At 49.7% G+C, this 17,621-nt stretch overlaps 1 protein-coding gene across 2 annotated transcripts in view; it reads right to left on the bottom strand.

Annotated features, from left to right (window-relative positions):
• TRIM2 (tripartite motif containing 2) overlaps positions 1-17,621 on the bottom strand; it is a 65,880-nt gene that overhangs the window by 39,033 nt on the left and 9,226 nt on the right. The window contains exon 1 of one of the 2 annotated variants that reach the window (XM_069978709.1): positions 13,892-13,943. The exons of the other annotated variant lie outside the window; for it this stretch is intronic. The gene's annotated coding sequence lies outside the window, so the exon portion shown is untranslated. Of the gene's footprint in view, positions 1-13,891; positions 13,944-17,621 lie in introns of those variants that run through there. 2 annotated transcript variants of the gene reach the window in all.

Here is a 17,621-nt window from a genome sequence, read left to right as displayed (position 1 = left end):
CTCTCCATACACCACCACCATCTCTCCACACACCACCATCATCTCTCCACACACACCACCACCATCTCTCCACACACCACCATCATCCCTCCACACACCACCATCATCTCTCCACACACCACCATCATCTCTCTCCACACACCGCCATCATCTCTCCACACACCACCATCATCTCTACACACACCACCATCATCTCTACACACACCATCATCTCTCCACACACCACCATCCCTCCACACACCACCATCTCTCCACACACCACCATCATCTCCCCACACACCACCATCATCTCTCCACACACCATCATCATTTCTCCACACACCACCATCATCTCTCCATACACCACCACCATCCCCCCACACACCACCATCATCTCTCCATACACACCATCATCTCTCCATACACCACCACATCCCCCCACACACCACCATCATCTCTCCACACACCACCATCATCTCTCCACACACCACCATCATCCCTCCACACACCACCACCATCTCTCCACACACCACCATCACCTCTCCACACACCACCATCATCTCTCCCCACACCACCATCTCTCCACACACCACCATCATCTCTCCCCACACCACCATCTCTCCACACACCACCATCTCTCCACACACCATCATCTCTCCACACACCACCACCAGACTCTCCACACACCGCCATCATCCCTCCACACACCACCATCTCTCCACACACCACCACCAGACTCTCCACACACCACCACCATCTCTCCACACACCATCTCCACACACACCACCACCATCTCTCCACACACCATCATCTCTCCACACACCACCATCATCTCTCTCCACACACCGCCATCATCTCTCCACACACCACCATCATCTCTCTCCACACACCACCATCTCTCCACACACCATCATCTCTCCACACACCACCATCATCTCTCTCCACACACCACCACCATCTCTCCACACACCACCATCTCCCCACACACCACCATCACCTCTCCACACACCACCATCACCTCTCCACACACCACCATCACCTCTCCACACACCATCATCTCTCCCCACACACCACCACCATCCCCCCACACACCACCATCATCTCTCCATACACCACCATCATCTCTCCATACACCACCAGTCTTTCCACGGGCACAGTAACCCATTCACGGCCGTTAGTATTGAGAACTGTAAGTAACTGGACTGTACAAGAGCCTGCACGGTTATCAGTAAAGGAGTTATTGTTCCCCTGCCTCCCTCTTTGTCTCCCTGTTGTCCTGGTTATCTGCACCACATCACCACCATCCAGGGCCATTGTACCGGACAGCAGTACTTGGGGTTGATCCCGGGGGAACTACAGGTCCCCACCACTAACCACCTAACACACAGGTGCAGCCCCCCTAAAAACCTCTGCAGTGGCCCCCAGAAAAGAGGGAGAGTACAGGGAAGCGCCAGAGAGTAACCTGCACCTGTGGAAACCCTCTTGCCCACCTGAGACCGCGACAAGTCAGTCAGTAAGGCTGCAGTGCACCACAAGACCCAGCAGGTACAGCATTACACTCACTCTGCAGCCCTATGTGCATCCCCTCACTCAGGAGCTCAGCGCTACACACAGGAGAAGCCTAACCACCTACACCCTATACTACTACTACAACCACCATCATCATCCTCTCCTCATCCCCTCACTCAGGAGCTCAGCGCTGCACACAGGAGAGGCCTAGCTACCTACACCCCATACAACTACAACCACCATCATCATCATCCTCTCCTCATCCCCTCACTCAGGAGCTCAGCACTACATACAGGAGAGGCCTAACCACCTACACCCCATACAACTACAACCACCATCATCATCATCCTCTCCTCATCCCCTCACTCAGGAGCTCAGCGCTACACACAGGAGAAGCCTAACCACCTACACCCTATACTACTACTACAACCACCATCATCATCCTCTCCTCATCCCCTCACTCAGGAGCTCAGCACTACATACAGGAGAGGCCTAACCACCTACACCCCATACAACTACAACCACCACCACCATCCTCTCCTCATTCCTTCACTCAGGAGCTCAGCGCTACACACAGGAGAGGCCTAACCACCTACACCCCATACAACTACAACCACCATCATCATCCTCTCCTCTCACTCTCTTCCACACTCCGGCACGCTGCATGTTCACACACATCATATACACATATTATTCTGGGGACTTTCCCTACAAGTTGCTTCCTATTTCATGTAAGAGACTGAGGTAATGAATTTCATGGCTGGCAATTACTGGTGAATTATTACACAGACATAGGCTAACTTCACACAAGCTCGTTTTTTGGCCGTTCAACAGCCTCTTTTTAGATTACCATCGTTTTGAGGTCAAATAACATCTGTTATTTAGCAATGACGTCTCCGATTTCAAAATAACGAACGTTATTTGACCTCAAAATGACGGACATCCAAAAAGACGGCTGTTGAACGGCCAAAAAACGACATTGTGTGAAGCTAGCTATAAGGTGGGGAGCACAGAGCTCTTATAAGATTACGGCCTTCTATCACCTACTGTAGCTTTCAATGGAAAAAGTTCTTCTTACTTCTGAGAAAATATATTATAACCTCACTTTACATAACGGGGAATGTCTCTTCCGTCCCACACACAACGGTAACGGCCGTAAAATGAAGAGTCAGATTCTTCTTGTGGGTCCCCGATGTGCCAATATACGGCCATGTTCCATGTTATGGCAAATAATTTGGAACATACGTATATTTTGGGGTGACAAACATCCCAGAAAATGCTCCAATCTAAAACAGATGGTTTGTGGGCCCCAGATTTCACTGTTCTAAAGTCCCCCCCCCCCCCCCCCCCCCCGAAAAACAACCAACAAAAACCTCAACAACATTATTAATCTAAGAATAAGAGTCTTAAAGGGGTTATCCAGCGCTACAAAAACACGGCCACTTTTCCCCCTCTCTTGTCTCCAGTTCAGGTGCATTTTGCAATTAAACTCCATTTACTTCAATGGAACTGAGTTTCAAAACCCGACCCAACCTGGAGACAACAGTAGGGGGAAAGTGGCCGTGTTATTGTTGTGCTGGAGAATCCCTTTAACAATAAAACTGTGTGAACAAACATAAGGGAACGGTTCCATAATTTGTCAGGTGGTGGAGTTCATATGGGAAGAACCTCTGTGCGCCTCCACGTACAATCTTATCCATAGCAGCTGTAATATACACGGAGAGCAGCGGACGTGAGACTGGGGTCAGACTAGAAGCTGCGCAGGAAGCAGGATAATAAAACGCCACGCGCTGCCTGACAACCGCCAATCAGAGGAATTAGGTCAATCAGCAGCAAACAAAATCCTGGCCAGATCCCCGGCCGGCAGAGACTCACACTGTGAGATGCTGAATTATTTATGGACGTTCTTCTTCCAGTATTTATGACACTGATTTGGTTTGTATCCAGAAGATAAGTATAAGACGGATGATCGGCACATTATTCATCTGCAAACACCGCAAGGAATTCATTATGATGCCAGGTGTCACCCAACTAACAGACTTGATTATTATACAATCACTGGACTATTATTGTGTCTGGCCGTATCATGATGCCGGGTGTCACACAACTAACAGACCTGATTATTATACAATCACTGGACTTTTACTGTGTCTGGCCGTATCATGATGCCGGGTGTCACACAACCAATAGACCTGATTATTATACAATCACTGGACTATTACTGTGTCTGGCCGTATCATGATGCCGGGTGTCACACAACCAATAGACCTGATTATTATACAATCACTGGACTATTACTGTGTCTGGCCGTATCATGATGCCGGGTGTCACACAACTAACAGACCTGATTATTATACAATCACTGGACTATTACTGTGTCTGGCCGTATCATGATGCCGGGTGTCACACAACTAACAGACCTGATTATTATGCAATCACTGGACTATTACTGTGTCTGGCCGTATCATGATGCTGGGTGTCACACAACTAACAGACCTGATTATTATACAATCACTGGACTATTACTGTGTCCGTCTGTATTATGATGCCAGGTGTCACCCAACTAACAGACCTGATTATTATACAATCACTGGACTATTATTGTGTCTGGCCGTATCATGATGCCGGGTGTCACCCAACTAACAGACCTGATTATTATACAATCACTGGACTTTTACTGTGTCTGGCCGTATCATGATGCCGGGTGTCACACAACCAATAGACCTGATTATTATACAATCACTGGACTATTACTGTGTCTGGCCGTATCATGATGCCGGGTGTCACCCAACTAACAGACCTGATTATTATACAATCACTGGACTATTACTGTGTCTGGCCGTATCATGATGCCGGGTGTCACACAACTAACAGACCTGATTATTATGCAATCACTGGACTATTACTGTGTCTGGCCGTATCATGATGCTGGGTGTCACACAACTAACAGACCTGATTATTATACAATCACTGGACTATTACTGTGTCCGTCCGTATTATGATGCCAGGTGTCACCCAACTAACAGACCTGATTATTATACAATCACTGGACTATTACTGGGTCTGGCCGTATCATGATGCCGGGTGTCACCCAACTAACAAACCTGATTATTATACAATCACTGGACTATTACTGTGTCTGGCCGTATCATGATGCCGGGTGTCACACAACCAATAGACCTGATTATTATACAATCACTGGTCTATTACTGTGTCTGGCCGTATCATGATGCCGGGTGTCACACAACCAATAGACCTGATTATTATACAATCACTGGACTATTACTGTGTCTGGCCGTATCAGGTTTGAGCCTTCTGGAACATGTGCTTGATTTCTTTCCTGCTCATATGGATCTATTAACAGATTCCACTAGTTTTCGATCTGCCATGTTTTGAGGTGTCCATCTGACAAATAACTCGGCAGGTTACATAGTGCAGCTAGCTGGGTTTTATACCATTTGTACAAATCCCATTAAAGGGGTATTCTCAGCTGCCAGACTTACTTCTCTTCATGCTCCTGGCCTGCTTTCACCCCCTGCTTTGGGTGGAGGGCAGTCACCTCACAGTCATTGGCTGCTCTGGCCAGGAGCGCTGTGCGCCTCTGCTCTGCACTCTGCTGTTCTGCTCAGCTCTGCTATGCCAGATTCCGTCCTGACAGCTTCAATGACTGGGAGCTGTCAGTTTGTAGACAGATTACTGTAGACAAGGCATCTGGGCAGTGAGGGAGTCATTAGCCCTGCCACCACTGATAACACAGAGAAGTGGTTGAGAACCTAGACAACAGCTGTAAACATGACAGACAGCTATCAGGGCCTATCAGGCCCCCCCTCCCCACTTTTTATCTGCTCATTATCAGGCAAAGTCGTTTTCATTACAGAGGAGCAAAGTGAAGGTTCTGCTGTGTCCATTATATCCTATGGAAGGGGAAGGGGCTGAGGGGAATGAGTGAGCAGGGAGAGGAGAGAACCAGCCCTTGCAGTTTGGAGACTGGGCACAAAAAACGTTGGATTCCCAGGCCAGAAAGGTCAGTGCTTATCTGGGAGCTTGGAGAGATAAGATTGCAGGATGCTGTACTGGATAGGACACAAAGGCTGTTTGCCTCCTCTCTGTGCTCTTTCAACCCCTCCCCCCTCCATAGACCATAATGATCAGAGATAATGCAACAGACAAGAAGTGAGGGGGGGGGGGTAGGAAAACAGCTTTCTGAGGACAGAAGGAAATTTTTGCTTAATAAAACTTATTACAGATATTCTTATAATCGCTTGTATTATTTATTTCTTTAAGTTTTATTTTTACACTTTAATTTACACTTTAAAGTGACTGTCCCACCAGGCCCAGGCAGAAGCGCTGGAGGCGGCCGACCCACCCTCAGTGGGAGGAAACCCCCGCCCCTCTATGATAGGGTTCCATTGATTCTAATGGAGTCACGTCATGGAGGGGCGGGGGTTTCTTCCCACTGGGGGTGGGTCGGCCGCTTCAAGCGCTTCAGCCTGGGCCTGGTGGGACAGTCACTTTAATTTTGGTTCAGGAGGATTATAGACCCTATAATATATTTTTATGGACCATATTTTGAGTCCGCAATTTTCTGTCCGCAATCAGCAAAAATTCTCCGTAGTATCGTCTATATTTTTGCAAATATGTAAAAGTGGAAAGAAGGACGGATGATCCCAGCTAGAATTGCCGAGCCCATCATTCTTACAGATGCTACAGAAGATGTTTTGCTGAAGTTCTGCAGTGTCTGCAAAAAAACACCCGCATCCCATGGACGTTTTTTTTTTCTCGGCATGGAAATTTGCCACATCGCCAAGGCTACTACTGGCCAAGCCTTTGACGTCCTCAGTAAAATCGGCATTGGCCTGGCGATCTCTGGCTCCGGAATCACTGATGGCCGGCCTGTGTGGGGCGTCGTATCTTACTATAATATAAGTGTAAGTGCAAACTCTTACATTTATCACCATTTGGATGGAAATCCTCCACTGATGATGTAGGGACGCACCACTGTACGGACCTGGGCACGGCTGTACGGACCTGGGCACCACTGTACGGACCTGGGCACGGCTGTACGGACCTGGGCACCACTGTACGGACCTGGGCACCACTGTACGGACCTGGGCACGGCTGTACGGACCTGGGCACCACTGTACGGACCTGGGCACAGCTGTACGGACCTGGGCACCACTGTACGGACCTGGGCACCACTGTACGGACCTGGGCACCACTGTACGGACCTGGGCACTGCTGTACGGACCTGGGCACGGCTGTACGGACCTGGGCACGGCTGTACGGACCTGGGCACCGCTGTACGGACCTGGGCAGTACGGACCAGGGCACCACTGTATGGACCTGGGCACCACTGTACGGACCTGGACGTGGCTGTAAGGACCTGGACACGGCTGTACGGACCTGGGCGCGGCTGTACGGACCTGGGCGCGGCTGTACGGACCTGGGCACCGCTGTACGGACCTGGGCACCGCTGTACAGACCTGGACACGGCTGCATGGACCTGGGCACGGCTGTACGGACCTGGACACAGCTGTACGGACCTGGGCACGGCTGTACGGACCTGGGCACGGCTGTACGGACCTGGGCACGGCTGTACGGACCTGGGCACCGCTGTACGGACCTGGGCAGTACGGACCAGGGCATCACTGTACGGACCTGGGCACGGCTGTACGGACCTGGGCGCGGCTGTACGGACCTGGGCGCGGCTGTACGGACCTGGGCGCGGCTGTACGGACCTGGGCGCGGCTGTACGGACCTGGACACGGCTGTACGGACCTGGGCACGGCTGTAGGGACCTGGGCACGGCTGTACGGACCTGGGCACGACTGTACGGACCTGGGCACGGCTGTACGGACCTGGGCACGGCTGTACGGACCTGGGCACGGCTGCACGGCCCTGGGCACGGCTGTACGGACCTGGGCACGGCTGCGGATTCTGCACCAATACGGTTATTTCTCGGACCTGCTGATAAATAGTTCAGTATAAGCCGGACGGAGCCGGTTTCTATACATGAGGATCCACCTGTCCGTTGTATCAGAGATCTCAGCTCTAGTATAGTGACTGCGGCTGGACTGCTATTCCACAGACATCCTGCAGACAGATGTGGCGCTGTTTCTATGTTTTACTAATAATATTTATCGCCTTTAATTTATGTCCAAGGTTTTTTTCATGGAGAATTTGACCCATTTTCTAGTTCAATCAGTAAATACAAAAAAAGGTCAAATGGGATAATAAGAACAGTAATGGGCCGTGAAAGGTGATTGGCCGTAAAGTGACAGATAATGGATGAAATTGATATTTATGTGGTTAGTGACACAGATGCGATCAGCAGGTCGTGAATATCATTACGTCCTTCCCATCAATGAGCACGGCCGCTGCAGCCGTCTGCATAATAAACCTGTCTCATTTACCCGACAATAAAACGTTACGAGGATGGGTGGAACGGCCGCTCATAAACCCTGCCAGCCAGAGATCGGCTCACACGTAGCCTCCGCAGAGATGAGCGACGGACGACCAACATACAAAACCCTGAGAGAAATCCAGCACGAGAACGTCCCATGTACTCAGTGTGAGACGGCCGACTGCTGAATTACTTTCGGCCCTTTCGACCTTCCACAGAGTCGCACCTCCCCCATCTTTACAATATTTAGGGAGACGGTTCTGGTCTCTAATGTTCCAGAATATACAGAAGTTTATTACATTGCGGTATAACGATGGTCGGAGAACCCCGGGCGGCTGGAAACACAACGATTGGAGGAGATTTGACGATTGGACGAAAATTCTGAATTTAGCGTTTTTGCTTTTCCCTCCTCTCCCTCTAAGAGCCGCAGCGCTATGGGGGATCATTTTTTTGCTCTACAGTCAGCTAGCATCGCACTGATCAGTGTTATCTGTGATCATTACATACAGCCTGCCTGTGGCCATAGCACTGATCAGTGTTATCTGTGATCATTACATACAGCCTGCCTGTGGCCATAGCACTGATCAGTGTTATCTGTGATCATTACATACAGCCTGCCTGTGGCCATAGCACTGATCAGTGTTATCTGTGATCATTACATACAGCCTGCCTGTGGCCATAGCACTGATCAGTGTTATCTGTGATCATTACATACAGCCTGCCTGTGGCCATCGCACTGATCAGTGTTATCTGGGATCATTACATACAGCCTGCCTGTGGCCATAGCACTGATCAGTGTTATCTGTGATCATTACATACAGCCTGCCTGTGGCCATAGCACTGATCAGTGTTATCTGTGATCATTACATACAGCCTGCCTGTGACCATAGCACTGATCAGTGTTATCTGTGATCATTACATACAGCCTGCCTGTAGCCATAGCACTGATCAGTGTTATCTGTGATCATTACATACAGCCTGCCTGTGGCCATAGCAGGGATCAGTGTTATCTGTGATTACATACAGCCTGCCTGTGGCCATAGCACTGATCAGTGTTATCTGTGATCATTACATACAGCCGGCCTGTGGCCATAGCACTGATCAGTGATATCTGTGATCATTACATAGAGCCTGCCTGTGGCCATAGCACTGATCAGTGTTATCTGTGATCATTACATACAGCCTGCCTGTGGCTATAGCATAGATCAGTGTTATCTGTGATCATTACATACAGCCTGCCTGTGGCCATAGCATAGCACTGATCAGTATTATCTGTGATCATTACATACAGCCTGCCTGTGGCCATAGCACTGATCAGTGTTATCTGTGATCATTACATACAGCCTGCCTGTGGCCATAGCACTGATCAGTGTTATCTGTGATCATTACATACAGCCGGCCTGTGGCCATAGCACTGATCAGTGATATCTGTGATCATTACATAGAGCCTGCCTGTGGCCATAGCACTGATCAGTGTTATCTGTGATCATTACATACAGCCTGCCTGTGGCTATAGCATAGATCAGTGTTATCTGTGATCATTACATACAGCCTGCCTGTGGCCATAGCATAGCACCAATCAGTGTTATCTGTGATCATTACATACAGCCTGTCTGTGGCCATAGCACTGATCAGTGTTATCTGTGATCATAACATACAGCCTGCCTGTGGCCATAGCACTGATCAGTGTTATCTGTGATCATTACATACAGCCTGCCTGTGGCCATAGCACTGATCAGTGTTATCTGTGATCATTACATACAGCCTGCCTGTGGCCATAGCACTAATCAGTGTTATCTGTGATCATTACATACAGCCTGCCTGTGGCCATAGCACTGATCAGTGTTATCTGTGATCATAACATACAGCCTGCCTGTGGCCATAGCACTGATCAGTGTTATCTGTGATCATTACATACAGCCTGCCTGTGGCCATAGCACTGATCAGTGTTATCTGTGATCATTACATACAGCCTGTGGCCATAGCACTGATCAGTGTTATCTGTGATCATTACATACAGCCTGACTGTGGCCATAGCACTGATCAGTGTTATCTGTGATCATTACATACAGCCTGCCTGTAGCCATAGCACTGATCAGTGTTATCTGTGATCATTACATACAGCCTGCCTGTGACCATAGCAGTGATCAGTGTTATCTGTGATCATTACATACAGCCTGCCTGTGGCCATAGCATAGCACTGATCAGTGTTATCTGTGATCATTACATACAGCCTGCCTGTGGCCATAGCACTGATCAGTGTTATCTGTGATCATTACATACAGCCTGCCTGTGGCCATAGCACTGATCAGTGTTATCTGTGATCATTACATACAGCCTGCCTGTGCCTATGCAGTGATCACCTATCTGACTGCACAAAAGAAGGTAGGAGACCCCTGGCAAATACACTGTGGGGGTCCCAGTTGGACAGTGACAGAAGCGCAGCTCCTGTCACTGACATTTAAATGCCACAATTGCAGCATTGAAAGGGTTAATGATGGACATCAGCGGGATTGCAGCCGGTCCTCATGTTCTATGAAGCGAGCGCAGCTCCTGCCCCTGCAGACAATGACCCTCATGCACCCAAACATTCTAGATCCATATGAGAAGGGTCCTAAACTCCTATAGGTAAGGCTAACCCATGCGCTTCTGCATCTGGCAGCAACATTTCTAAGTCATCACAGTCTGCAGCAGGTGCTGTGTACACGCCGGATTCCCATAGAAATGAAGCAGCTGATATAGAGATCAGTCAGGAGCCTCAAAGCTCATGTCTTTTATACAGCCCAAGGCTATGCTCCCACACAGGATGCAACCAAGACCAGGAGTGGACTATGCTCCCACACAGAATGCAACCAAAACCAGGAGTGGACTATGCTCCCACACAGAATGCAACCAAACCCAGGAGAGGACTATGCTCCCACACAGGATGCAACCAAAACCAGGAGAGGACTATGCTCCCACACAGGATGCAACCAAACCCAGGAGAGGACTATGCTCCCACACAGGATGCAACCAAACCCAGGAGAGGACTATGCTCCCACACAGGATGCAACCAAAACCAGGAGAGGACTATGCTCACACACAGAATGCAACCAAAACCAGGAGAGGACTATGCTCCCACACAGGATGCAACCAAAACCAGGAGTGGACTATGCTCCCACACAGGATGCAACCAAAACCAGGAGAGGACTATGCTCCCACACAGGATGCAACCAAACCCAGGAGAGGACTATGCTCCCACACAGGATGCAACCAAAACCAGGAGAGGACTATGCTCACACACAGAATGCAACCAAAACCAGGAGAGGACTATGCTCCCACACAGGATGCAACCAAAACCAGGAGAGGACTATGCTCCCACACAGGATGCAACCAAAACCAGGAGAGGACTATGCTCCCACACAGGATGCAACCAAAACCAGGAGAGGACTATGCTCCCACACAGAATGCAACCAAAACCAGGAGAGGACTATGCTCCCACACAGGATGCAACCAAAACCAGGAGTGGACTATGCTCACACACAGAATGCAACCAAAACCAGGAGAGGACTATGCTCACACATAGGATGTAACCAAAACCAGGAGTGGACTATGCTCACACACTGAGTGATGGCCGTCATACATTTAATAGCAAATAATCACCGTTATTTTATAACATCCTCCATTATTTTCTATTATTTTCTACCTTTCAGTATATATACGGTAAGATTTGTATATCAGAAGACTGGCGCTGGGCAGGGAGGCGTCAGGCCGGGCTCGTGCCCCAGAATAGACTGTCGCCCTGCGCAGGAACCGTGCCCTGGGACGAAAAAAGGACCCGACACTGTTATCCCCGCATCAGTGCCAGTCTACTGATGTGAATATCTTTATTATGTAGTGTTATAGTATCATAGTAGTCTTAGAGTATTAGTATTATAGTAGTATTAGAGCAGTGATTTTCAACCAGTGTGCCGCGACACATGGTCGGGTGTGCCGCGGGGAAAGTTCCCCAAACTATGGTGCCCCTGCAGATCGCCCCACTGCTGCTGTACGCCTCACCTACTGGCCGCCTGTAGCGCCCGGACGTGCTCCTCCTATCCAATCAGCGGAGACCGGGAGCGTGGTGCGCTGCGGCGTCCGGGCCCTACGGGCAGCCAGTAGGTGAGGCGGACAGCAGCAGCGACCATCTCAGAGGAGGTGAAGAGGAAGGGGGGGGGGGGAGAAACCTGGGGATGGGGGAGAAACGGGGGGAGAGAAGCATGGGGGAGAGAAACCTGGGGATGGGGAGAGAAACAGCGGAGAGAAGTTTGGTGGAGAGAAGCAGGAGGGAGAGAAGTACGGTAGAGAGAAGCATGGAGGAGAGAAGCACAGAAGAGAAGCAGAGGGAGAGAAGCATGGGGGAGAGAAGCACAGGAGAGAAGTAGGGGGGAGAAGTATGGTGGAGAGAAGTATGGTGGAGAGAAGTATGGTGGAGAGAAGCAGGGGGGGAGAGAAGTACGGTAGAGAGAAGCATGGAGGAGAGAAGCAGGGGGGAGAAGTATGGTGGAGAGAAGCAGGGGGAGAGAAGTATGGTGGAGAGAAGCACAGGAGAGAAGTATGGTGGAGAGAAGTATGGTGGAGAGAAGCATGGTGGAGAGAAGCAGGGGGGAGAAGTATGGTGGAGAGAAGCACAGGAGAGAAGTAGGGAGGAGTAGTATGGTGGAGAGAAGGATAGGAGAGAAGCAGGGGGGAGAAGTAGGGAGGAGTAGTATGGTGGAGAGAAGCACAGGAGAGAAGCACAGGGGGGAGAATAAAACAGGCCCAGGTTTCACACTGAGTATAAATACATTTAGAATCTATATTATTAACTATATGTATAATATGTCCTGTTTTAGTGTCATTTTGTGCCATTTTGGTTGGTGGTGTGCCCCGGGATTTTTTATGTATAAAAAGTGTGGCGCGGCTCAAAAAAGGTTGAAAATCACTGTATTAGAGTATTAGTATTATAGTAGTATTAGTATTAGAGTAGTATTAGAGTATTAGGATTATAGTATTAGTATTATAGTAGTATTATAGTATTAGCACAAGCCAAAAAGACAGAAATGGCTGCACATCGCACCCATGGCTGACACGAAAGCTTATTCAGCTACATTTAAAACCAACATCAGAAGTTAGTATATAATTTGGCCAAACCATATTGCCTCATGTACCACGTGCAGGTCTTCTGATACACATGAGTCCCTAACCAAAAAACATCACTGTGCCGGTCAGCGACCACAATGCCCGCAAAACGTGCGCAAGCAGAGAAGGGGGGCCACGGTCCTGTGACAATGGGGTTGCAGGGCCATTCCGTGGCCCCCCTTCTCTGCTTGTGCACATTTTGCGGGGATTGCGGTCGCTGACCGGCACGGTGATTTTTTTTTTTTGGTTAGGGACTCGTGTATCAGAAGACCTGCACGTGGTACATGAGGCAATATGGTTTGGCCAAATTATATACTAACTTCTGATGTTGGTTTTAAATGTAGCTGAATAAGCTTTCGTGTCAGCCATGGGTGCGATGTGCAGCCATTTCTGTCTTCTTGGCTTGTGCGTATTATAGTATTAGTATTATAGTAGTATTTGGATTATCTAAACTGATCTAACAGGAATCTCCAGGAAAAGCGACATATGACATAGTGATATATAACTGTAAGACAGAAGCTACATAATAGTACAGCGGCCATAAACCAACATCTCTGTGGCCGATACCAGAGAACGGTCCCTGTCCTGCAGCCGTCGGCCTCGCTTCCTGATCCTTATTCCAGACTCACATCACGGCCGGCTCCAATGTAACAGGAAACGTTACATCGCTGTTTCTGCGTCCCTTATAGTGACTCCATGTATACATAGCCCCCTAGTACAGCACCGCAGCCCACTGGGAAGATCACAAGTATAACTATGAAGAATACAGTGTGACAGCCGACGACTATCCTCAGCTCAATAACCCACTAAACAAGACAGAAAACAACAATCAATGCTGGGCGTCTATAGGGCGAGGCTTACCTGGAGCACAGTGCAGGGGGGGGCACCATCCAGGGGGAGCACAGTGCAGGCGGAGCACAGTGCAGGGGGGGGGCACCATCCAGGGGGAGCACAGTGCAGGCAGAGCACAGTGCAGGGGGGGGGGCACCATCCAGGGGGAGCACAGTGCAGGTGGAGCACAGTGCAGGGGGGGGGGCACCATCCAGGGGGAGCACAGTGCAGGTGGAGCACAGTGAAGGGGGGGGGGCACCATCCAGGGGGAGCACAGTGCAGGTGGAGCACAGTGCAGGGGGGGGGGCACCATCCAGGGGGAGCACAGTGCAGGTGGAGCACAGTGAAGGGGGGGGGGGCACCATCCAGGGGGAGCACAGGAGGGGGGGGGGAGCTCAGTCCAGGAGGTGCACAGCACAGTATGGGGGGAGCACAGTGCAGGGGGGGCACCAACCATCCAGGGGGAGCACAGTCCAGGGGGAGCACAGCACAGTACGGGGGGAGCACAGTCCAGGAGGTGCACAGCACAGTGCAGGGGGGGCACCAACCATCCAGGGGGAGCACAGTCCAGGAGGTGCACAGCACAGTACGGGGGGAGCACAGTCCAGGGGGAGCACAGTCCAGGGGGAGCACAGTCCAGGAGGTGCACAGCACAGTATGGGGGGAGCACAGTGCAGGGGGGGCACCAACCATCCAGGGGGAGCACAGTCCAGGAGGTGCACAGCGCAGTACAGGGGGAGCACAGTCCAGGAAGAGCCCACCAGCTGCCCCCCCAGACAGGGTCTTGTTTACGTCCCCGCACGATGGTGACGCGTATAACAACAGTCCGGCCTGTGTCTCTCCCGGTCACCGGGGATCAGGCACTTACTCCATCCAGTGACAAGAGGCGCTGAGCTCAGGAACCGCTGACATATTATAAATAGCTGACACACTCCCTCCTACCTTCACACTTAACATGTTCAGCGCCGGTTTCTGAGGGAGAAGCAGAAGGATTTCCTGTGTACTTCTCCCCGGGCAGATTACAGCCGTATTACATCACTGGTTTATAGTTACTGTTATCCAATCTTCTCCAGAGAAAGTGGAAACATGTGGAGGAGAGAATGGGAAGTATACAGTATATCCACCAGGAGGATGGGAAGTATACAGTATATCCACCAGGAGAATAGGAAGTATACAGTATATCCACCAGGAGGATGGGAAGTATACAGTATATCCCCCAGGAGGATGGGAAGTATACAGTATATCCCCCAGGAGGATGGGAAGTATACAGTATATCCACCAGGAGGATGGGAAGTATACAGTATATCCACCAGGAGGATGGGAAGTATACAGCATATATCCCCCAGGAGGATGGGAAGTATACAGTATATCCCCCAGGAGGATGGGAAGTATACAGTATATCCACCAGGAGGATGGGAAGTATACAGTATATCCCCAGGAGAATAGGAAGTATACAGTATATCCCCCAGGAGGATGGGAAGTATACAGTATATCCCCAGGAGAATGGGAAGTATACAGTATATCCACCAGGAGGATGGGTAGTATATATCCCCCAGGAGGATGGGAAGTATACAGTATATCCACCAGGAGGATGGGAAGTATACAGTATATCCCCCAGGAGGATGGGTAGTATACAGTATATCCACCAGGAGAATGGGAAGTATACAGTATATCCCCCAGGAGGATGGGAAGTATACAGTATATCCCGCAGGAGGATGGGAAGTATACAGCATATATCCCCCAGGAGGATGGGAAGTATACAGTATATCCCCAGGAGAATAGGAAGTATACAGTATATCCCCCAGGAGGATGGGTAGTATATATCCCCCAGGAGAATGGGAAGTATACAGTATATCCACCAGGAGGTGAAAGACGGCAGAAAATTTAACTTTTCATCCATAGCAAAACTCCCCAGCTCTTACATTGTGATTTCTATACAGAGAACAGAATTATTGGGTATTAAAGGGGTAACAATAAATAAATATATAAACTACTGTTCTGCAATAAGAAATGTTTGGATTTGTGGTTTTCCTGACAACTATAGGTGGGAGCATCGCAGGTTTAGGAACCTGTCATATTCATGCTGCCTGAACGATGAGTAGAGATGAGTGAAGCAGACGGAAATTTGTTCTTTGAGCTTCGCAAATTTTGGGTCAAACTTGTTAAGAATTTCAAAAAAATGGCTAAACTATAGAAGCTCCAGTCCTGGGACGAGATGTAAAGCAGGTTCTTGTAAAAGTGTCAAAAATTGGAAAATCCCAATTTAAAAACAAAAGTCAATCATCCAATTTCCGCCATGGACAGCAGTGGACCTTGATGGATCAGCAGTGTAATATTTATTTTTTTCCCAGGACAGCAGTGGACATTGGCGTGATAGCGGCAGAAACCAGAATTCCTTCTATTAAAACATTTCACACATTCCAACCCCCCATCAAGTAACCTTTCACCGCTCCTTGTGTTATGTCCAAGTGTCTAAAGAAGTCCGTCCCTTTACAGGGAATGGCCAGTGGTAGCAGGAGAGGTGGCTGTCATGGGGGTGGAAGTGGTGGAACATGGGGTCGTGGTAGCGGCCATACTAACAGGATTGGACGAAGGTTTCAGCTCCCAGTAAGTGGTCAGGCGAGTAATAACCAGACTGTTATTGTGGAATCGATCCCTCAAAGTTTCAGCTCCTCAGCAGTCGGTAGTCAATCCCAGAGCCAGCAATCAACGGAAATGTCCCGACTGTTCTAGGTTTGTCCGAAGCTTTCTGACTGATGGTCCCCGAAGATTCATTGCGGCCAAGACATGACAAGAGACGTGGCCGAGGAAACTCCCCCCGGACCCTCAGCCACGGTACCTTCTTTTGGAGGAATGGGAGGACAGTCAGCATCTGGAAGGCAGCGTTGAAATTCCAGGGGTTTCTAGGCCCACAAACAGTCAAGAGAGCGGGGTAGGGGTATCTTTGTACAAAGAAAGGTGATGGAAAGTCATGTGACTAGAGGAAGAAAGCCCTGAAGAGGAAACCTTCATCCCTACCTATGATGATAATGTTGCAGACCCCACGTGGTGTCGTCATCTTCATCAGGGCACAGAGATGTGTTTGTTCCACCAAGCCAGCATCGGGTCCCAAGAACAACTTTGGTTTCCAGAGGCAAAGGGGTACACCAAGGGCTACACCATCAGCTAGTTGGCATTTTAGCGTTCAGGAAGACCCACGGTACACCAAAGGATCCAACATCAGCTAACTGGCAGAGAAGCGTTTGGGAAGGCTCAAGCACTGTACGGGCACCCTAAGACAGTAGCAGCAGTCAGACAGTGCCCGGCTACAAAGACACCCCCACTGCGATTAGAGTTGTGGCAGTATTTCCGTCTTGGTGGTGGCAAAGAGCTGGATAATACATTTCCCACCTGTCATTATAAAGTGGGTCGGGTTTGGGTTCTAACCCAGGTACAAATTCTATGCGGCAGCACTAGGAACGCCACCATCACATTGGCACCACACCTATAAACAACTACGGCTGGAGCCACCATCACTTTGGCACCACGCCTATAAAAAACTACGGCTGCAGCCACCATCACATTGGCACCATGCCTATAAAAAACTACGGCTGCAGCCACCATCACATTGGCACCACGCCTATAAAAAACTACGGCTGCAGCCACCATCACATTGGCACCACGCCTATAAACAACTACGGCTGAAGCCACCATCACTTTGGCACCACGCCTATAAAAAACTACGGCTGGAGCCACCATCACATTGGCACCACGTCTATAA

This window comes from Dendropsophus ebraccatus, chromosome 7 (genome assembly GCF_027789765.1).
Source record: "Dendropsophus ebraccatus isolate aDenEbr1 chromosome 7, aDenEbr1.pat, whole genome shotgun sequence".
In the NCBI taxonomy this organism is placed as follows: domain Eukaryota; kingdom Metazoa; phylum Chordata; class Amphibia; order Anura; family Hylidae; genus Dendropsophus; species Dendropsophus ebraccatus.
The sequence above is the reverse complement of the archived record's forward strand: the minus strand, read 5'-3'. Positions and strand labels throughout refer to the sequence as shown.